Source organism: Panthera pardus, unplaced genomic scaffold, assembly GCF_024362965.1.
Source record: "Panthera pardus isolate Hobbes unplaced genomic scaffold, ASM2436296v1 HiC_scaffold_13, whole genome shotgun sequence".
NCBI lineage: Eukaryota > Metazoa > Chordata > Mammalia > Carnivora > Felidae > Panthera > Panthera pardus.
The window spans coordinates 97,221,370-97,245,967 of NW_026526688.1; the positions used below are offsets into that span (position 1 = coordinate 97,221,370).

Sequence of the window (24,598 nt, forward strand, 5' to 3'; positions counted from 1 at the left end):
GTCAGCCTCAATACCCCAAAAACAGACAACCCAGTTAAGAAATGGGCAGAAGACATGAATAGACACTTTTCCAAATAAGACATCTATATGGCTAATAGACACATGAAAAGATGCTCAACATCACTCAGCATTAGGGAAATACAAGTCAAAACCACAATGAGATACCATGTCACACCTGTCAGAATGGCTGGAATTAATGACACAAGAAACAACAGGTGTTGGAAAGGATGTGGAGAAAGGGGAACCCTCTTGCACTGTCGGTGTGAATGCAAACTGGTGCAGCCACTCTGGAGAATAGTACGGAGGGTCCTCAAAAAACTAAAAATAGAAATACCCTGTGATCCAGCAATTGCACCATTATGTATTTACCCAAAGGATATAAAAATACAGATTTGAAGGGGCACATGCACCTTGATGTTTATAGCAACGTTTCAACAATAATAGCCAAACTATGGAAAGAGCCCAATGTCCATCAACTGATGAATGGATAAAGAAGATGTGGTATATATAGACAATAAAATGTTACGCAGCCATAAAAAAAGAATGAAATCTTACCATACATGGTTGGAGTTAGAATGTTTTATGCTAAGCAAAATAAGTCAATCAGAGAAAGATAAATACCATATGATTTCACTCATATGTGGAATTTAAGATACAAAACAGATGAATATGTGAGAAGGGTGGGGGAAGAGAGAGGAGAGGGAAAACAAACTAGAAGAGACTCTTAAGTATAGAGAACAAACTTGAGGGTTAATGGCGGGAGGTGGTTGGGAGATGGACTAGATGGGTGATAGGTATTAAGAAGGGCACTTGTTATGATGAGCACTGGGTGTTGTAGGTGATGAAGTGATGAACCAGTGTAGGTGATGAACCACTAAATTCTACTCCTGAGACCAATATTGCACTGTATGTTAACTAAAATTTATATTAAAAAAATATATTTTACCTCTATAATTCTATGGCTGAGATTTTAAGGGGTAACTCCAAAGTAATAATGTTTAAATTCCTGTTGAAACTGAAAGTCATTCCATATGAGTTATAAAACTCATATAAGTTGTTTACTGAAACAAGTTTATGCTTTTTGAGAAGACTACTGAATAAGATCTAAAAAGGGGATAGAAATGTTTTTTTTGAACCTTACCATTGATGTGTTCATAAAAATTTAATCTTTTTCAAATACTGAGGACCCCTGACACTCAAGTATAGGCAAATTTAAGTCCATACAATGAATAGTTGCTCAATGAACAGCTCATATTTTTTTTAGTTTTATGATCTATATTTAACTATATGGATAGTAAGGAAATAGCCATTTGTGAATTATACGTATGAAAATTAGACCTTGCTTTTTTTCCCCCTTTCTAAGAAAACTGAAGACCCCAATTATGTTTGGTCTGACATTAGTAGAGATGACGACCTAGAAAACTCCACTGGATGACATGCCTGGTCTGTCAGCTTGGTAGGGAGCAGTCTGCTGGTCCACTCTGGGCATTAGGACACTGTCCTCTCCCTGGTTATGCAGCCTCTCCCAACCCCCTTCTGCCAAGGGAACATCCTCACCTAACACTTCAGAATAGCATGGGTTGACGTGAATGAAGTATTTCCAGTATTTTATTAAGAAAAAAATTTTTAATGTTTATTTATTTTTGAGAGAGACAGAGATAGAGTGCAAGCATGGGAGAGGTAGAGGAGAGAGAGAGACAGAGACAGAGACAGAGACAGTGACAGTATCTGAAGCAGGCTCCAGGTTCTGAGCTGTCAGCACAGAGTCTGACGCGGGGCTGAAACTCACAAACTGTGAACTGTGAGATCATGACCAGAGCCAAAGTCGGATGCTCAACAGACTGAGCCACCGAGACGCCCCTCCAGCATTTTAAAAAAATGTAACCTTTGTTGGATATTTTAAAGAGGATTCTACTTTTTAAGATTTATCTGTTGCTGGAGCACCTGTGCTGAGCATGAAGCCTGCTTTGGATTCTCTCTCTCCCCCTCTCTCTGCCCCTCCCCTGCTTGTGCTCTCTCTCAAAATAAATAAACATAAAAAAAAAAAAAGATTTATCTGTTGCCAAAGAATCTGTTTGAATCTTTCTGTTCTCTGTTAGCAGTAGAATAACAGTAAGAATATTTTTCACTTCATATGTAGATAATTGATTAGTTCTTTTCTGTTCTTGCCAAATGTTCATAGGTTGGTCTAAACTGTAATTACATCATACTTAATGTTTCAAAGTTTAGTAATAACTTCAGAATCTATAAATTTAATAATAATTTCATGTGTCTTGCTTTCGGTTAAAGTAATATGGCATAAACTGTAAAGTAACAAGTGAATGTATGTCAGTATTTAAACAGCAGCTGATATACTGTTCTCCATGTAGAAAAACTCTTGTTTATACCTAGTGCATGCAAGTGCTTAACAGCTGATCAACAGGAAGATATGGGTATAGGATCTCTTTTGCTGTTGTTATTGTTGCTGGAAGATTTGCCAATATGCTACTATTGTAGGACAGTTCTAAGGGATTATATTTTTTTATTCCCAGTTAATTCTGGCATGCAGATAGTTATTTTAATTAGAATAAACAGTGGTACTGGGTGATATTTCTGGGCCGACCTCAGAACTGAATTGGGACCTCTGAAGTTAAGGCCCAGGCTTCTGCATCTTAAAATAACTCCATGGTCAATTCTAATGATCAGCCATGTTGGGAAGCCATAGGTCTGGTATGCAATTATTAAAGTGTTCCTATAGCCGCAAACCCAGAACCCTAGGCCATTTCTGGAGCCTGATGTGGCTTTCAATCCTGACCCAGTTAGACCCGTAGTTCACTCCTATCTGGACTCTTCTTGGAAAGTTTGTTCTTACCTTAGGGTAGTTAATTCCCATGTTGCTTATTTTGGCAAGAATCTTTAAGACAGTCTGGTGTGTGTGTGTCAGGGGGGTAGGTGGGGCAGATATATGCTTTCACAAGGGTCCAGGTTTCCTGAAATGGTCCTAACTGCCATCAGAACAGATCGTAGTTAGACCGTAATGTGGTGGGTTGTTCTGGTTGCTGTGTATGCCAAAGCTACTTACTGCTTTCAGGGATGGCTGGATCCCTGGAATAAAGTAGATTGCCTATATACCAGGATGTGCCAGAATAGAGAATAGAAAAAACTGGATCTCTGGGGTAAATTTATGTAAAATGTTTAAGCAACTATGTATCTCATGAGTATGGTTTAGAATAAAGAATGACTAAAAGTCAAAACAGACCATGGTGGTATAAAATGTTTACTTTTAGATAGCAATAAAAAAATTAAATATGGAAATAAAAGCCTTAAGAAAAGCATTAAATAAACTGGTATCATTGGGCCTTAAATTTTAAATTGATTAAAAATCATATAAATAGTTTAAGTTAGCTATTTTATGCATTAGGTAGTAATTACCACATTATTGAAGTTAAATAAGTCCATCTGTTTAAAAATAGCAGTAAGATTGACGTAAACCTTGGGTTTAAGGTTTATACTGGGCATTGTCTCATAAAATGTCAGACTGAGAGCCACATTTTGGGAAATGATTAATAAGAGTTGAGGAAATTTGCAAGTAGCTGCCATGAAGCCAGAAATCTGTCCCTTAAAATTTTTTTTCTGAAGTCCTGAGTAATATTAAATGTAGGTTTTTTTTTTCCATGCTTTGTAGGCTGATTCATGTAAGAAAGGTTATTTTAGGAAAATAATTAAAAATTTTTATTTACCATTTCCATGTGTTTATATATGAAATGTAGGCAATTATAACTCAACTAATTTAGGCTTGGAAAACACCATATGTGTATATATAGAGAGCTTGTTCAACCTAATAAAATTTAATTTTTGTCTTTTTGCTGCTTGCTAAAAATAAGCCTATCTCTATAAGAACAAAAATAACTATTACTCATCAGGATTATCCAAAATTATAGAATATAACAAGACCTCTTCAAATTGGAAGTGGAGGAACAAAGATGAGGTTGGCCAACAAAAGGAGTGAAGGGACAATTTTAAATCAGGAGTGAGGAGAAGGTAGATAAAAAGATATCTTTAAGTTATTTGGCAGTGGCCAAGACCCACATAGCAGGATTAAAGACCAGGTTTCACAGTACAATTGGGAAAAAACTAAGGAGGAGTACAACTATGAGCATCAAGCAAATAAGGGAGTGGAGTATGGGACAACCAAGGCTGATTCTCAAGCTGATACCTGTTGACTTGACTTGGTTGTTTGATAAAAGAGATGTACAAGTTCATGTAAAAAACACATTGATTGTGGTGGGGAGTACTGGATGTTTCTGATTATAGTAAATAAAAAATGTCATGTGACACCCATACAAAATCTGAACATATAAGCCAATAATAATAAGCAAATGTATAAATGTATGTATTAACATAAAAGTTAAAATGACAATAAATATTTAGACAAAAAGGGTGTGTTTAAATGCAAATATGGACCCCATATGACTCTAGTCCTTTCCTAAAAAAATAGAATGCTTTTATGAGTATTTTTGTCTCTACAATATATGACAGGAAGAAACTACACTTAAGATTTTGATTCTAGACCAGAGCTCAGTGGAGTAGTTAACTAAACTAAAAAAGCTATAAGTTTCTTCAAGCAATCACTGTTTCTGGTTCATTGACTAGAGAGGAATTTTTTTCAGACAACTTAAAATTTTTTTTATTTATTCAGACACATCTGTGGAATCACTTTTCTCTTGATAGAAAGACTTACCAGGATAGTGTATAGAAAGAGTCCTTTTAAATGGAATATAGAATTTATTCTACGTATGCTTTCATGTCAGTTTTTAAAAATGAGAAATCAAGAGAATGTATGCTTGCTGTTTATTAAGTGTTAAGAAAGGAATTTTTATTGCTTGCTGATTTTCAAAGATGAATAACAGAGCTATAGATGAAGTGGTAGACTCTAGGGCTTGGATCTGGTTATCTTTAATATGGTAAAGAACAAGTACTCTTAACTTTTGTTAACTTAAGAATTCCACCTGGAAGGAGGTTACAGAGCTGCCAGACTTTGCCTAATATTGTAATTTCATAATGCCTTCATAACTTTAACATTTTTGGGGGTCTGGGTTGAACATGAAATTTAACTCTATAAATACTACAAATATAAATAGCATTCAGTTTTGGTTGAAGCTCTAGAAATTTATGAATGAGATAGAAGACGTGAATTGAGCTCTCCTGGTTTAGATCTCTCTGGTTTGGGAGCATATGGGGAGCAATTTAAAAGCAGGTGCTTATCGTTCTTGTTTTGAGAATGACAGCATGCACACAAAAGCTTTTTAAATCCCCTCTGTTATATGAAGTCCAAATATCTTAAATCCAGTAGATTGAATAAAGAAGACTTCCTTCTTTGAGCCCAGTAGTTTTGACAAATTGGCTGAGCCTTGTTTTCCAGGGAAATGATACATTTATCTATGATCCAAAAGGAAATCTGTTCCTTTCATTTTTCAATGTGTGGTACAAATGTGTTTAGAGTATGCATTATGTATTTATTTTTGGGAATACTTACTTCTTTGCCAGTGGGCATGCCTTTTATCAAAGATGGGTGTTTCAGCAGCAGATGTTTAAATTATACTTCTGCTCTGTAGCAAGTAAAATCATTTTTGAGTGTCAAAATAAATAAATATATCAGTTTAACTGATATTTCCCAACTGGAATCTAACCGAAAGAACTTTAATATGAGGCAACAAAAAACCACCTCAGTATATTTTATAGGAAGGAATTGCCTATTCCACATAAAGGATGGATAGGATGGATACATGTGACCTGAAGGGCATTGGTGAATGATAATTTGAGGTTGGAGAAAATATGTTGAATACCATAAGTATAGGACACTAAAGACAGATTTAAAAAATGTTGGCATCATTTTTATGGAATGGTTCCTGTTCCTGTTGTACCCAACATGTATGTTTCCCTTGCTACTGGGTTTTAAATACAAGGGTTATTAAACTGGAAAAATAAGTTCTCTTTACATTATTATCAGGACAGTTAACTCTATTGCTCATCAGTGGATTACTCCACTTAGATATTATTTGTGTCAATTTTTCACTTCTGGTTGTAATTGATCTCAGAGCTTCATATGCTCCCTGGCCACACTCACTTGCTCAGAATAAGTTGTAAACCATATTGGATCAACTGTTTTCTACCAGTACTTAATACTTGTGTTCCTTTCTATGCCATGCAAGTTGAAGACTGTGCAATGTGAAGGCTTTTTCTGGGATCAGCAATACTTATATTTAGAACTGTCAGAAAATTGACTTCTTCAGCGAATTCTTTTAGTTTAATTCATTTATGGTTGCTATGATTCAGGTAAGGTTTAGGTTTGGTTACTAAAAGAAAAAGCCATGGCAACCTAACCGAGGTCTGTTTCATTCCTGGCATTCCTAGGAGGAATTGGAACATTACAGAGTTAGGAGAGAAAAAGAGATACTAATTCTATTTCTCCAGAAAAAAGCTCCATTTCTCTTTGATCACTGATTATTGCCACTGCTTTTATACAAAAACTGTATGATGAATACAAATTTAGAGGAGAAAAATACTACTTTATAAACAGTGGAGAAGTGATGTGGGGATTCTTTTCTTTTTTGATTGAGACTAGACTTCAGAAGCATGCAAGCAAAGGAGTTGTTTTAAAAGAATTTTTAAATGGCAACTCATAATGGTAATAGTTGAAATAACAATTCAAGGTGTGTGCTGATGATATAATTCCAGTGACTGATGAAATATAATTGTGTAAATATATGTGTATATGTATGTGTGTGTGCATTTATTTAAGTCATTTAGTGAAATAGAAATCAGACAATGCATCTAAAAGTTGTAGAGAGGGATTATATTTTCAACATTGTTGATATCTAAACCCAGGAGATCAGGTAATTTTGAATATCTTAAATCCTGGAAATTTTAGATAGATGATCTTCTACTGTATAATATTTGAACCTAGATTTTAAGGTGGACAGCATCCAGTTGGTGTTAGATAATCTGGGTTCTATTCTCAGATCCAAATGCCCTCTCTGAGTAGCATTAAATGTCCTTTGGTGGCCAGTGTCTGAACATTTTCCTTGATATTTTTTCAGTTTCTGCATGTTTTTTCTCTTAGGGAGTTTGTCCTACGTACATGGCTCTTAGTCACCCATTCTAGGTCTTTGCTTCTTACTTTGAATTGTGGAGTTGATCAAATTTCTTAATATTTTCTCTTGTGATACACTGTGAAATTGTCTCAACAACAAGGACTTTGTCCACTGGATATTTGGAAAAATGTTTTGAGGTTAGATAAGTGTAGAGGCAGGAAAATATATTCAATTCTTATAATCACCATAATTTTATATTGGGAAGTTTTTGCCTTGTGAATGTACTTCAGTCAATATCTGTGATTAGTAAGTATGTGCTACTGGCTGACTGCTGTTTGGTAGGATATACGGTTAAACTTTATTCCAACTAGTGTTCATATGTTCATAATGAGAGACCATAGAGAAAGTGCAGAGACCTCAAGTCAAACTATAACCACAACTATAAAAACAATGTATTACAATAGAAAGAAGATTGGATAAAGACAATCTGGAGACCTATGTTTGATTTCTACTTTTGTCTTAAACTAGCTTTGGCTAAGGAAGTCACTTAACCTCTATAATTTTTTTCCTCATGTGTGCATCGAGGGGTTTGAGTTCAGATAACTTCTAAACTCCCTTCTAGTTGTGGCATTCTATCATTCTATATTGTTAACTACCAAACTTATTTAATTGGTGTCATGTCATCCACTTAATTAAATACTAAGATTCTTACATAAGTAAATTAGTAGCCCAGAATATTGGCTTATTGGTTACTCAAGAAATTAGCTATGGAATTGTTTTGGGTTCTGTTTTGGTACTTGTATTAAGTCAGGGTTCTCTAGATAAACAGAACCAACAGGAGAAATGTATATGTATATGTATATCCATATATGTAAATATATATTTATATACATTATATATGTATGTATGTATATATATGTATGATTTATGTAAATATATATTTATATACATTATATATGTATTTATATACATTATAGTAAGCCAGCTTTATTGTATATATTTATAAGGAGTTGGCTCATATGATTATGGAAGTTGAGTAGTTTAGACCCAGGAAAGCCTATGATAAAGTTCCAGTCAAGTCTGAAGGCCTGCGAACCAGGAGAGCTGATGGTTTAAGTTCTAGTCAGAGTCTGAGTTCCAAGACGAGAGAAGACCAATGTCCCAGCTCAAAGACAGTAAGGCAGAGAGAATTCTTTTTTGCTACTCCTTTAATTCGAGTCAGGCCTTCAGTGGATTGGATGAGGCCTTCCCACATTGGGGAGGGCAGTCTGCTTCTCTCAGTCTACCAGTTCAAATGTTAATCTCATCTAGAAATACCCTTATAGACCTACATGCAGGATAATGTGTAACCAGATATCTGGGCATCCTGTGGTCCTGTCAAGTTGACACATAAAATTAACCATCACAGGATCACAGGACTGGAAGTTTCATCCATAACGAAAAGTTAGAAGTTTCTTTAAAATGATCTACTTCATTAGCTGACTACAACTGGTGTTTTTGGTTTTCTTTTTTTCCAAGTTATTAGAAATCATAGTATAGCAGACTATACAGAAAAAACATTGTGATATCCCCAGAAAACAGAAACAGTATATAGCTCCGGAGAAAAACAGCAGCTGATAACATGAATATTTATGGAAGTAAGATGATTAAATAAAAATTAGAGCCTGGTATGGATGAAATGCCAATTTTTGGTAAAAATAAATGTGAAGTAGAAAAAAATTATATAAAGTGTAAAATAACTCTTCTTAAGCAGAAGGCTTTTGGAAAATTATGAAACTGGGAGGTGGGGCTAATAAGATGTGAGGAATGAACTCTGGTGTCTTCAGTCATGCCTTTTCAGACAGATAGCCATCATCTTTAGCTACTGTCTTGGACTCAGGGGGGAAATGAATATTCATCTATTGCCATAGCTTGATATTGTGGAAAGAGTCCTAGGAGAGAAGCCAAAGCATCCTAATCTGTGGCTTGGTGTTTCCACATAAAATTTTTAAAAAATTTAATTCCACTAAAAATTTCTTTAATTTCTTTGTACCTCAAATTCTCATCTATAAAATGGCAATAAATTAATAACTGCCCATCTGCAAGTCATTCAAACGTAAGACAGTAGTGTTCTTTTCTTATTGTTTTTAATGTTTATTTTTTTATTTTGAGATAGAGAGCATGCGAAGGGGAAGGGTGGGGGAGTCAGAGAGAGAGAGAGGGAGGGAGAGAATCCCAAGCAGGCTCTGTGCTGTCAGCATACAGCCTGATGTGGGGCTCAATCTCATGAACTGTGAGATTATGACCTGAGCTGAAGTCAAGAGATGGATGCTTAACCAAATGAGTCACCCAGTTGCCCCTCTTTGTTTATAGACTTTTTTCTTGTGTTGCCTTAAACTTTTTATAGCAAGAACAAGAATTAGTGGAGTGATGTTTATTTGCTCCTTACTGTTTATTTTATGTTGGCATGATAATTTAAAAGGAACAATGGGATTTAAAATAAATTAATTTTGTTTCATTTAAAGCTGAATAAGATGAAAGGACATATGGCTATTTTCATATATTTTCCTCTGGAAATATCTACTTAGGAAAAAAGTGGCTATTTTTGAGCACATTCTTTATTAACTACCATGTGAACAATGTCTTTATAACTTTTAGAAGCCTAAACTTTAATACTGAAGGATCTTTTAATTCTGCATTAGGAAGAAATATGTTAATAAGTTTAAGACCAAAAAGAGAAGGAATAGGTGGACATAGTGGAAGTACAGTGAACTACTGATACAGTAATTAGGGTGCTAGTCCATGTTTCCCACTCTTTGAAGCTGGGCTTGGTCATGAGACTTGCTTTGTCCAACAAAATCTGATAGACTTACTACATGACAGTTACAAGCCTAGGCTTCAAGATGCCCTCATGGGTTTCTGTTTTTTATGAACTCTGCCATCACCATGAGCAGGACATGCCTGGGCTGCTTGCTAGATGACTGTAGAGCACTGTAGATTGTCCTCAGAAGTACAGCTTTAATCCGCAGCTTTTCTGCTGAGCTCAGGTGAAGGAGAATAAATGATCATTATTTAAAGTCACTGAGCTTTTATGTGGCTCCTTAGGTAATAAGAGCTCAATGATATGAGGGTGAAAGTTCCTTTAGAACAAGAAGTATGTTTTACTCATGTTTAGGTTGTCAGGTGCCCATGTGCTCAAGTAGCATATTGTGTGATAAATTTAATAAATACAGAAAATGACAAGAACAATATAATGCCATCTAGAATTAACATTGTTTTTATTCTTGCAATTTTCTTTTTAAAATAATGCCTTATTTTTTCCCCAGAGTCAACTACTGTCATGAAGTTAGACTTAATCCTTATAATTTATGTTTTTATACTTCTACTATTTTTATGCATCTGTAAATAATGTAACCAATGCTTCGTGTATATTAGAAATATTTATGTGGATGTGAATATGCCTCATAGTTTGCTTTTTGATTCAGTGTTGTTTTTGTGTTCTGTATATGTGAACATACTTAGATTTAATTCATTCATTTTATTTGTTACATAGTATTCATTTCTGTAACTAATTTATTTATTTTTTCCCCTCTTGATGAAGATTTAGGATGTTTCTAGAATTTTGTAAAAACAAACAAGGCTGCAGTGAACATTCTTTACTTGTCTGGAAAAGACTTTTGTCTGGGACATACGTGTAGGAGTTTCTCTAGGGTATGTATCTGATTAGAATTGCCAAGGCCATAGGGTATTTCTGTTGTCAACTTTACTAGAAATTGCAGGACTGCTCTCCCAGGTAATTTTACACTCCTGTCTGAATATATGAGACACTTTATGGCCCCACATCCTTGCCAAGTATTGATAGGCTTTTAAGTTTTTGCTAATGTAATGGGTATGAAGTAATATGGTTTATTTCACATTATTTCCAGTTATTGTAAGGTCAAGCACCTTTCCAGGTAAATATTTACCATTTAAATTTGGGATCTTCGGGGTGCCTGGGTGGCTCAGTTGGTTAAGCGTCTGACTTTGGCTCAGGTCATGATCTCCCGGTTCGTGAGTTTGAGTCCCACATCGGGTTCTGTGCTGACAGCTTGGAGCCTGGAGCCTGCTTCAGATTCTGTGTCTCCCTCTCTCTCTGTCTCTTTCTCTCTCTCTCTGTCTCTCTCTCTGTCTCTGTCTCTTTTTCTCTCTCTCTCTCAAAAATAAACATTAAAAAAATATTTGGGATCTTCTAGTTAAATTTGCTTATTTTTCCTTTGGGTTTTTTGGCCTTTTCTTTTTGCTTTCTTGGAATTCTTTATATGTCCTGGCTACAGTTTCTTTGTTTGCTACATATATTGCAAATATTTACTCCTTGTCAATGTCTTTTCTTTTAATTTTTTTAATGGTGTCTTTTATAGGCAGCCTCTGAGGTGACTCCCAATGATCACTACCTTCTGGTATTCCAGACCTTGGGTAATCTCTTCTCTTTGAGTGTGGGCTGGATTTACTAATTCACTTTTAATAAATAGACCATGGAAAATGTGATGGGATATCACTTCTGAGAGTAGGTCAGAAAACAACTGTGACTTCCATCTTGGGTTCTTCCACTCTATCTCACGCATGCATGTTTTACTTGTTCTGGTGGAAATCATGTTATGAGGAGTCCTATGCAGGGACCTGTATTGTGAGGAATTGAAGCCTTTAGCCAAACATCCGTGTGAATGAACTTGGAAGTAGTCCAAGTAGTCTTCAGAGACCACAGCCTGGCTGACACCTTGACTGCAAACTTATGAGAAATCCTGAGCCAGCAGTGCAGAGCTAAGCCATCCTAGATTCCTAATTCTGAGAAATTATGTGAGATAATAAATGGTTATGGCTTAACCTGCAAAGTTTTGGGGATAATTTGTTAAGCATCAATAGATAATTAGTATTTTTTGTCATAGGAATTTTAAGTTTCGGTGTGATGAAATAAATCAGTATTTAATTTATAATTTTTTTGTCAGATAAATTCTAGCCTTAAATTTACGAAGGTATTTATGTTTTTTGAAAGCCTTTTCTTATAGATTCCTTTGTTTTATTTTACTTTCAAATGGGTAACAGTATAATAAAGTTTTTATATTTTTTCAGATCATCTTGTGGAATTGTCAACAACAGTTTTGACTTTTTTAAAATGTCTTCTTGACAAATTATGTTGGGGTTTCTATGTAAAAAAACGTGTAATAAACACATAATGACTATTTCAAATTTTCCATTTTGCTATTATTTTAAAAATCACCTTTCTTAAGATATGACTTACATTAAAGTTGATCAGTTTTAAAGTTTTAATGAGTTTTGACATGTATACATTATATAATCAGCATTCTAACCATGATATAGGACATTTCCATAACCCCCACAACATCTTTCATCCCTCTTTGCCTCTCTGTGCCCCTAGCTCTTGGCAACCACTGATCTTTTTAACACTATAGTTTTAACTTTTCTAAAGTTTCATATGAATGAACATACAATGTGTGGTGTTTGTGTCTGGCTTATTTCACCTAATACAATGTTTTGAGATTTCCATGTTATTGAGTATATCAGTAGATCGTTCCTTTTTATTGCTGATTAATATTCCATTATATGGACATACTACAATTTGTTTATCCAAAGAAGATTGATGTTTGAATTGTTCCCAGTTGGTGTTTATGAACAAATCATCAATGAGGATTCAAATTGGAATCTTTATGTGGACATATATTCTCCTGTCTCTTGAGTAAATACCTAAAAGTAGAATTGCTGGGTCAAATGGTAAGTGTATGTTTAACTTTACAAGATACTGCTAAATGGTTTTCCAAAATGGTTGTACATTTTGCGTTTCCTCCAGTATTTTGAGTTCCAGGTGTTCCATACTCTTGCCAAAATATGGTCTGTCAGTTTGAATTTTTCATTCTAATGGTTATGTAGTGGTATCTCATTGTGGTTTCATTTGCATTTCCCTAATGACTAATGATGTTGAGTATCTTTTCATGGTTTATTTGTCACGTGCATATTTTCTTTGGAACGTTACCTATTTTAAATCTATTGCTCATTTAAAAAAATGGTATTATTTGTAATCATATTATTGCATTGTAAGATGTTTTTATAGTTTAATTTACAAGTCTTTTGTCAAATGTATGCTTTCCAGATACTTTATCCCAGACTATGGCTTGCTTTTGCATTTTCTTAACAGTATCTTAATAGTGTCTGTGAAATTTAATTTTAGTGTAGCCAATTTATCAATATTACACAATTTGTACTTTTTTGATCCTACATAAGAAATCTTTGATTTAACCCAGAGTCACCAGGATTGTCCCTCTGTCTTCTTCTGGAAGTTTTATAATTTTAGTTACACTTACGTTTTATTCTACTTCAAGTTAATTTTTGTAAATGGTGTGTAGTGTGATTGAGTGCATTTTTAAAATTTTTATTTTTATTAAAAAAATGTTTTTACATTTATTTATTTTTGAGAGACAGAGTGTGAGTAGGGGAGGGGCAGAGAGAGAGGGAGATACAGAATCAGGAGCCGGCTCCAGGCTTCGAGCTGTCAGCACAGAGCCCGAAGTGAGGCTTGAACCCATGAACTGTGAGATCATGACCTGAGCTGAAGTCAGATGCTTAACTGACTGAGCCACCCAGGCGCCCCAAGTGCATTTTTTTTGTATATTGATAGGTGTGCCACTAACATTTGTTGAAAAGACTCATTTCTCCTTTGAATTGTCTTGGCATTTGTCAAAAATAAATCGACCATAAGATAGAGATGTGGGTGCATTTCAGGACTCCCTATTCTGCTCCACTGAAATGAGATAAATATATATTTTTAAACTGTCCAAGTATAGGAAGAAAATTAGAAAGGTCTCATTAAGTCTTTGCTTACATGGTTTTAAAAAATGTTTCTCTTCAATCTTTCTGGAAATCATAGTTGTCTGTATTGTGATGTGAGACTCTAAAACTTTATTTCTTCTAAATGTATATGCAGTTACTACCTGCCACTTGTTGACTAATTTTGCCTCTGATTTTAAATATCACCCTATCCAAACATTTATATCTGTATCTATATATCAATATCTATATATTTATCATACATCATATACACACACACTAAGTACATGGATTTCTGTTTTTAGGCTATCAGTTTTGTTTTATTGCTCTAGTTTTCTGTTTCTGTACCCAATATCATGCTGTTTTAATGTACATTACTGTAGTTCTGATTTATGGTAGAGCAAATTTTTAAAAAATATTCTTCTTTTTCAAAAATTTCTTGGCTATCACTTCACATTTACTCTTCCAACTGATCTTTCTACATCTTGAAAAAATATATTGCTTCATGATTTTGTTCCTCAGTAGAGAACTGCTAACACTTTCCTTTTTAGAAAGGGTATGATTGATTTTTTTCAGCTCACTTACATTAAGAGAAAGTGACTCCACAGGCTATAAAGGAATCAGGCAGAACAGGTTTGGGCATGTCTTCGCAGTGTAAACAGATCTGTCTACAGATGTGGTTCTGAAATAATGCGTTTAATAATAATACACTGTAATTAATGTGGTGTCCTCTGGCCCCTTGGCCCCTCAGCATCCCAGGAACTATAACTCAAAGCGTGTTTTCCAAAGCAAAGGGCAGAGGGGTTTAATAAAGAGCAGAACTGTAGAACAGCTTGATTTCCTACATCTTCTACCACATGATTCAGAAATATTGTGTAAAGTATGTGAAACTAAAAGATATTTCATATTTACTCAGAATTTCCTGATCATCTTTTGAATGTGGGAGTTTCAGTGTCAATAGTTGCAAATTGGTTTTCATTAGTCCTTTTTCATCATTCTTCACTGACAGGTCTTAAAACCAGTAGGAATTCTGATTGGTGTACTGAGTCTAAAATTTTCTGGCTTCTAAACAAACTTTCAGTATCCTCTACAGTAATCTTTTGGGACGTGTTTTCCCTTAAATGCTATGCTGCCTCTAATAGTAGTTGTTTTATGACTCGAGATTCCAGGGTATTAAATATGGATGAACATCTTTCTTCAAGATGGGTGTCTGCTATCACACACTGATGATCATCATGATGTATCTACATTTTTTTTTTTTTTTTGAGAGAGAGCCAGCAAGAGCGGAGAGGCAAGAGGGAGAGAGAGAATCTTAAGTAGGCTCCATGCCCAGCGCACAGCCTGACCTAGGGGTTCGATCTCATGACCTTGGGATCATGACCAGAGCTAAAATCAAGTCAGACACTTAACAGATTGAGGCACCCAGGCATTCCTGAGGTCATCTACCTTTACAGAAGGACACAGCTGTGCTGTCCTAACTCTTTTAGGCTGTAATGCTCTGGGGGCCTATTGCAGCAAGAGTTAGACTTTGTAGGGTGACAGTCGGTGGAGCTCACAAGACTATGGATTCAGAGATAGTGACGGCATAATTTACAAACTCCAGATAGAGTCTGAGTCCAGGAAGCGATTTTTTTCTGCTTAAAATATTAACATTTTGTTTTCACTTGACAACATTATCTTCATGAGCATATTTTAAATATCAGAATAATCTATTTTATATACATACCATAATATTTAATAAATGCATATCATTTTCTTATTTCTAACATTTTATTCTTTTCAAAAATCTGATGAGTATATTTAAACATATTACTAGTTGCTTACCAAAAGTGTTTTACAATTTTTAGTCCTACTAGCAAATAACACATGACACTATCAGTTTTAATATAACTCTTATCAGCATATTTTAATTGAGTTTTAATTTAATGAATGAAAATTATTTGTCACTTTAATTCTGCATTTTTATTACTAGGAAGTTCAAGGATATTCATGTATGCTTGTCACTTGTATTGTTTCTTTTGTTGAGAGTATCACAAGAACATTATTTAATCTAGATTTTGTAAGATGAAGAAGGGAGAAAGGATATTCCTGAAAGAGAATTCAGTACATACAAGTGTATAAAACATGGGTAACAAGTGTTTGTGAATACAGTAGCTTAGATATTATTCTGGTCTTTGTGTTTATCTTGTTGATTTATAGGAACTTTTCATATAGCAAATATGTTAAGCATTTATATCCTAGCTGCTGCACAATTTTCCCTTTTTCTGTCCTTTTAAATTTGTCAAAAGGCTGATGTGCATAACATGAGTAATTTTATTTATTTATTTTATAATACTTTTTGATGATTTACTATTTCTGGACAATATTGTTGTCTGTGAGGATATAGCCATACATGAAATGAACAAAATCTCTGACTCTGAAGAGTTTACATTCCAGCTGACAGGGAGAACAAAAGCTAAAAGTGAATAGATAACATGTTACATTATGATATAAAGAAAAATGAATCTGAATATGGGGCCATCTGGCTGGAGTACAGTGAGTAAGAGGAGAATGGAAGATGATGAGGTCAAAGAGGAGCAGGAGACCAAACTAAATGAATTAGAGCCTAAGACAAGAATTGGTTATTAATGGAGAGTGGAAGCCACAGGAAGATTCTGAGCAGGAGTCATGTGATCCATCTTGCAGTATAAAAGGATCCTTCTGGCTGCTGTGTGGAGAAATTTTCAGGGGAATCAAAGATAGAAATAGGTAAACTATTAGGAGGCTATTTAATAGTGTAGGAGAAGAGATATTATCCTGATTCTGGGTATTAGCTGTGAAGGTGGTAAAAAGTGGTCAGATTTTGTATATATTTCAAAGACAGAGCTGAAAGAATTGGTTTGGATGTGGTGTGTAAGAGTAAGAGGAGTGTCAGGAATAAATAATTTCACCATTTAAGGAAAGGTGCTAATTAATTAGTTCAAAGAATAGACTTGTGATTTATTAGGATGAAGAAAACATTTATATTAGGATATTTGTGGTGTTGGGGAAGGAAAGTAAAAATTTGGTTTTGGACATGCATATTATACTTTAGATTCTTATATATTGCAGGAGATGTCAAATAGAAAATGGGATGAGTCTTGAGGTCAGGGGAGAGGTCTGAAATGGAGATTGTTCATATATAGATAACATTTAAAGACATAGGAGTAGATAAGATCACTTAAGGAGTCAGAAGTCTAAGAACTGTGTATGTGTATGTATGTGTGTGTACCATTGTCAACTAAACAATTACATGCTATGTCATAAAATGAAACACAATGGTCCACATTGGCTTCCTCTGAAAAATTGATTAATGTATCTGCTATTATATATATTCAAGACAGGTACTATCCTATAAAATTTAGCTATAGGAAGCAATTTTAGAATTACAGAGTTTTAAATTGGAGTGATCTTAGAGATAATTCTTTTATAGTTAAAGAAATCAAAACCCAGATGAATCTTTATTTCTCAAGGTCACAGCATAGAACACTGCACAAAAGAATGGTTTCGTCTTTTATGATTTTAATCCCATTAGAGATTTTAACATTTGAAGTTATATGTGATATGGATGTAACAGAGTAAAGAATAGTTTGAAAGCAGACATGATGTTCCAATCTTTCAAGTACATGTTATGTGGGAGACAATCTCTAAGGGTTAGTCATCTGGAAATAAGGTCTAGAATTAATATCTGTAACCAGGTCCTTTCACTGGATTCCTAACCAGTCTTCTAATTTTGTTTATTATTTCCTAGATATGTCAGCAACCAAGTCACTTTTCCATTTTGAAAAATAACTGCATACCTTTGGATAGAAAATGTGTTTTTTCACTGTATTAGAAAGAGAAACTAAGATATATAATAGATGTCAGTGTCTAGTTATGTTTCACACTGGGTAAAAGCTACATTGGGTAAACATTTATACATATAACAGACTGGATCTTGGGGCAACAAAATGTACTGAAGAAAATTAAGTCTGAAATTGATGTTAGTATCAAACTCTTCAACCAGGTTACTGGAGAAAATGAAAATATTTTCTTACTATTTATTCTACTCTTCTGTAAGGGAGAGGGAACATATCTCTCTCAAAGTCCTCTACAAGGACTTTGATTCCAATTCTAAGGAGGGAATAGCATTGGTGTAAACCTTCCAGCTTACACTGTTACATTTTTTTCTGGGGAAAGTCCAGTGTACATGGTCCCTCCATTGGCTGTTGGTTATAGTGCCTTTAAGATGCATGCATTGCCTCTCTCTCTATCCAGGTGGCAAACAAATGACTCCAAGGTCACAATTTGGGGGAACATTATGGGAGAACTAAGCAACCAGAAGTCACGTATTTGGGTGAGTGATCTTTTATTTCCTGTTAATACTCTATGTCTATCTCACAAATTGTGTAGAAACCCTAGGGCAAGAGCTGTGATTAATTACACCCAAACTTTTAACATCTCACATTATCCATTTATGTGCTAAATATCATACTTTTCTTGAAATTTTGTAAGTGTGAGATTATTATTTAGTGGGTTGGCCAGAAGACCACCACCACCACTCACTCTCTTGTGAGTCCTGGAGGAATAGATAAAGCCATATGGAGCAGCCAGAGTTTACAAAATCCTAGGGTTGGTTCTTATTTGACAGACACTGAACAGAAGAATATTAGGGTGGAGTGCAGAGAAAATCATGGCCAAAAGAAACATCTCCATAATGAAAATAATAGATTTACTGAGTGCATTCTTTATACTGATGTTGACTTTTTTGACTTTTGAGTGAAATATAAAAACATTCTGTGTTAGGAAGTTAGAACAAATTTTGGAAAGAAGTGGTTAAGGGCATCAGAGCATGGAGGATAAAATCTTTGGTTGTTACCAAAGATTCATGGCAACAATTGCAAGCAAATTTAAAATAAATTAAATAATAGAAACATTTCCTACTACTTTAACACAGACACATGATTTTAAAATACGTCTACTTGAAAAAAAATATTACTTAAGTTGGGCTTGATAGAAGTTGATAATTCCAAGAATGTGCTTTATAGCTCTAGTGGTTTTGAGTTATGAGTACCCAAGAAAAGGTTTTGAATATTTTCTTGAGTTAGAGAATAATCATTACCCATTTTGCCTTCTTATAACTTAAAAATGTTAATTACAGGGCCTAAACTATACTGTTTTATGGTACCATGAGGACATGAGCAATTGCCTAGAAAAGAGTAAGTTGTTATTTTACTTTATGGTTCCCTACCTCAAAATATCAAGGGTATTCCTATATAGCATATAGGCTTTGAGATTGGAAACTTCAAAGCAGTTTTGAGTTTATTGTCTTTATGTCTTTGATTGTTGAATTGAATGGGTTGTCTGTTGGAGGTTTTGAGTGGGGAGTCATACCTAGGGGCAGATTACCCTCTTTCTTGCAAAGCTCTTGGAACTTTAGTATATTGTCTGTCTATAATAGAGATCTGTTCTCTTTTTGTAGGAGCAACCACTTTATAGCTCTTGCTCTAAAGTAACAACTATGTACTACATGCTAGTACATCATGGATGGTATAGCATAGCAAATAATTATTAAAGATCCTGTATGTTGAGAAGAGCTTAAGACTATACATGCAATATTTCCATTTCCTCTGGAAACACAGAAATCTTTAATTCATATGAGCTAGTAGTTTTTTTCTTTTTTCTTTTTTCCTAAAAGAAATCAGGAAAGGATTTGTCTTATATGGAGAATCAAAATATCTGAAATATAATATTATATATTACTATCTTAGAAGAATTTTCTAATTGTTGGTGTTATTGCTTAGTAGATAATGTAATGGATAGTTTAAATGACATATTAGGAGGTGTAAGACATACAAAAAGGAAAAAAAAATCAGGGTTGAAGAAAGGTTATGGCCAGGAAATGAAGGAAAAATGAAAACCTAAAAAAGGTTGTTTTCTGGTTTGCATAACAGTAGGAAAAAAGAGACATGAATCTAGATTTAAAAATAGTATTATAATAGTGATTAGTTATGCTGTGTAGCTGGTTTTTATTGCTTAGATATTAAACAACTGTTGCTTTAAATTTGACAAATGGAAACTGAGTTTGGGACATTTATTTTAAAATAGATACTTGCTTTTGTTATTTTTGTTTAAAAAAAATTTTTTTTTAAACGTTTATTTATTATTGAGAGACAGAGAGAGTCAGAGCATGAGCATGGGAGGGACAGAGAGAAGGGCAGACACAGAATCTGAAGCAGGCTCCAGGCTCTGAGCAAGCTGTCAGCACAGAGCCTGACATAGGGCTCGAACTCACAAACTGAGAGATCGTGACCTGAGCTGAAGTCAGATGCTTAACTGACTGAGCCATCCAGGTGCCCCATTTTTAAGTTTTATATAGTGGACTTTGATATGATTTAGAGAAAATAAATTGATGAATGAATGATATTGGGAAATCTAGCATTCATTGGAAAAATACTGCATTATAAAGATAAGGTTATAGAAGCTGTTATTTGGATATTTAATTAGTTCTAATTGAAAAATAATTGGACTCATGATTGATGCATAGTCTTACTTTAGCAGTTTTTTTTAGGAAGTGTTTGAAAAAAATATTTACTTGGTTTTCAGTTATGTGAATGTGTAAAGAGTACATATTTTTCATTTTTAAGGCAATAAAAAATATTTTTTTCTGTTACTCTTTTATACACCATACCAAAAAGAACTTTATTTAGATTTAGATTTAGAGCTTTCTAGGAGATTGAACCTCATCAAGCAAAATTTCCTTCTGAGTAACTTCTAAGGGTAATGATGTTATAAGACAGTAAATATTTATGTTATTTTTTTATAAAGTTCATGATAATTTCACATGACTAGACATATAACTTTTAATGACTATGGAGTTTCAAAAACACGTGGCATTATTTGATGTTTATTTGTGGTTTTGTGCTACTTTTTTTTTGTAGAAGTAGATAATTCTTTACTTTTATAAGGGGATTGTTTCCCCCTCATCTATTTTTTTTTTAAAGAAGGTACCACATTTATAAATGTGTTCAGCTGGAACAAATGTTATACTGCTCTAGGCAAGTGACATGTATTAACACTTCAAAGCCACGGAACACTAAAATTAAGGGTGTTTTGAGTAAAACACATTCTGGCAAAATCTGTGTTACTTAAAACATTTGTTGTAGTATGGTTTTAAAACTTAACCTAAAATGTCAGACACTCTGTAGAACCAACATTAAAATGTACTCACTAGCAGAGTAGATCCTATCATTGAGAATGATTATCAATACATTAATTAATTAGTTACTTAGTTAACTCATTTTTGTTCATCAACTACATACGGAGAATTGATCACTTAGTACTTTGCTAGGAGCTAAGTGCATAGTGGTAAACAAAGCATAAAATGATTACAGTTAGAAGACTTTCAGATAAAAATGTTCTACCTTTATTCTCCCAGATTTTCATATCTACTATTCTAACTTGTTTAACTTTGTGGTTTGGATGGCAACAGGAAATATTTACAAAGAGAAATGACTTTGGAATCAGCAGATCTGTGTTTAAGGACTAGCTATGTCATGTACTGTCTTTCTGATATGAGCAAATTACTTAAATCTCTGCAAGTATCCATCTTATTATCTTAGTGCCTAATGGTTGCCCTAGAATTTCTAAACAGGAAAAGACCAGGGATCAAAATTTGGTTCGAAGAGAGGCATATGGGGCTTATCTTGGGACTGCATTGACAGAGCAAACACATTTATTTTTACTTAGGTTATATATTTGTTTGGGATGGATTAATGGAGATTATGGAGGATGCCTAATCTCTCCTAAATGACCTCTGGACGCAGCCACTATCAGGATCTAGCCCAGCATGCAGAATTTTGTATAACTCGTAGTGGTGTGTCTAGGATCATGTGAGATATACATGAGAAAGAGCATATATCTGTGTATCTATTTTGGCATATTTTATATAAATAGATATATAGATATATAAATATATGCCCATACATACATAAACACACACACATATTCTATTATTACTTTTTGGGAAATCATAGCCTAGAAGGGCAATTTACTTGAGAGATTTGGGGGAAGGTTCTCTTCCTAAGCCCTAAACACTATACATTTTTAGGAATCAGGTTTGTGGACCCAGAAGCCTCAATTAGTTTCTTCTCAAAAAGGGAGTAGTTGTATGATTCCCAGAGACCTGCTCTGAGCACATCATGTCTGGCTCATGCTAACTTCTCTCTGAGGGGGAGAGGTTTGTGAGGCATTTCACACAAAGCAATTCATTGTTTGAACGACTCATTCAGGAAATTGCTTTTGCAGATCTGGTCTCTCATTTTTCGTCCAATCCTCTTTCTGTATCATTCTACTGTGTCTCCTCTGTATCTCTGAAAGGGCATATAATGGCTTAATTAGTCATTCATTACCTGCACAACAGATTTAAAATGTATAAACTATGACTCAGATATACAGAAATATAACTTTATTTTTCTGTAGCTGAGCCAAGAGCACTCTTTATGATGAATGCAGAAAATAGTTAATCTTGGCCACTTCCTCTTAGGTATCATAAAATGTAAAGCAATTCAGAACACATTTACATTGTTGGTTGGGTCACTAAGCTCTTTAAGGACAGTGAATATTCCTTAAGTCTGTGTCTCCAAGCACCTAGGAGATTATCTGATAAAAGGAAGATTTTCAATAAATGTTTATTCATACAAAAGTATTCTTCAGTTTTAAGTTTTTGATGTGGTCAATATGATACACTAATTCACTATCAGAAAAATTTGCTGGAAATGGGAGACAGATTTTTCTGCCTGAGTTGTAAATGTTAGTAACATTCAGTGCTGGATTTCTAGGCCCTCTTCCCTTCTCATTCTAATATGGTTTTCTTAAGTGGTCTTCTCTATTCCTCTACTTCTGTTGCCTTTCATATGCCACCAATGCCTACATGGGTATCTCCAGGCCAGATCTCTCTTTTCAGTTGCAGGCATATATATTAACTGCCTACAGTTCTTTTTCCTGAATGAGAAAGGGATCTCAAAATCTCTCTGTCAAAAACTGAAATCATAGCATTAACCTGTGTTTCTGCCTCTTCAGTGTTTCCCACGTCAGTATAAGTACTGCATCTCAATCCATTTGCATACCTACTCATTCAGTAAGTCTCTACTATGTATCTTTAATATGTCAGGAACTGTGGTTGATGTCAGGAATGCAATAATAAATAATAAGGTCATGGTTGCTGTCCTCACTGATTTTTTTGTCTTTTCCTTGTCATTACCCCTCACATCTAATCTGTTACCAAGTCCTGTCTTTCTACTGGAAGACATACTTCAAATCATCCAACTTCTCTTCATTTCCACCACCACTACTCAAGTCTAAGTGAACATTATCTGGTAACCGCCACATCATCCCCATAAAGTTATTTTTGTTGTACACATTCCTTTTTTTTTTAAGTAAGCTCTATGCCCAACATGGGGCTTGAACTCACAGTTGTAAAGATCAAGAGTCACATGCTCTACTGACCAAGCCGGCCAGGGGTCATTTGTTGTACCCATTTTTAACCCCACTTATATTCACTTTCCCCGCTGCAATTATGGTAAAAATCTTCAAACATAGTCCTTATAACATCATTAGTTACTGATTATCTTTCTTCTTCTGTCTTCTACAGTGCTCTTCTTCCCTCTTTATGATAAAGCCACGTTTTCTTTCAGTGCCTTGAGGGTTTATACTCACAAAGTACCTTACCATTGTTGGGTTTTTACCTGTGTTATTTCCTCCTTGGAAAGGTAACTGCCCACTGCTCTTTGCTTTGCTTCCAGTAGGGAAAGTTTCATCCTCAGGGAAGAATTCTAATGATGCTGTTTATTCAGTGTCTTCCCTCTGACATATTGTACCCTCCATGACAGCAGTGTCCTTGTCTATTTTATTTATAACTATATATTTAGCATTAACACAGCCCTTGCTACACAGCAACAGTGTGATAAATATCTGTTAAATAAAGGATTTAATATTAAATATTTAGATTCCTAAATCTTAGCAGATGATTCCTATTTAAATCTGAATTCACTAAATCCTCTCTATTCAGTGATATTATACCAAGAAAAAGACTTCCCCAGTTAAAGAAAGACAAATACCATATGATTTAACTCACATGTGGAATTTAAGAAGCAAAACAAATGAACAAAAAGAAAAGAGAGAGAGAGGTAGAGAGGCAAACCAAGACCTAGACTTTTAACTATAGAGAACAAACTGATGGTTGCCAAAGGGGAAGTGGGTCAGGGGGTGGGTGAAATAGGTGATGGGGATTACAGAGTACACTTATTATGATGAACACTGAAATTATATACAATTGTTGAATCACTATATTGTACACCTGAAACTAATATAGCACTGTATGTTAACTATACTGGAATTAAAAGAAAAAACTTAAAAAAAAAAAGACCTCCTGTAATTCCTAATGTTTTTCAGACAACTCTAGGAAATGAAGAAGTTGGGAAAAGTCTAACAAGTTAACATTTAGAGCAGTTCATTCTAATTAAAAAAAGTCATTTTTTATGTTAGTCAAAGCATATTAAATGGCCTGGTGTTGGAAGATCTCTACCCAACAAAAGTGTCCTTCACTGACTAAAATGATTATGTGAGGTATTTCTCATTCCTGGTATTTCTTAATGCATCTTCTGCCTATTGAGACTGAGTCATCCAGGGCTTTGGAGGGAAGGAAACACCCATACAAAGACAAAGGAGTCAAT

At 34.5% G+C, this 24,598-nt stretch overlaps 1 long non-coding RNA gene across 1 annotated transcript in view; it reads left to right on the forward strand.

The window, feature by feature from the left end:
• LOC128776544 (uncharacterized) overlaps positions 1 to 24,598 on the forward strand; it is a 600,603-nt gene that overhangs the window by 165,218 nt on the left and 410,787 nt on the right. The window contains exon 3 of the long non-coding RNA XR_008421686.1: positions 18,144 to 18,222. This is a non-coding gene — a long non-coding RNA (uncharacterized LOC128776544). The remainder of the gene's footprint in view (positions 1 to 18,143; positions 18,223 to 24,598) is intronic.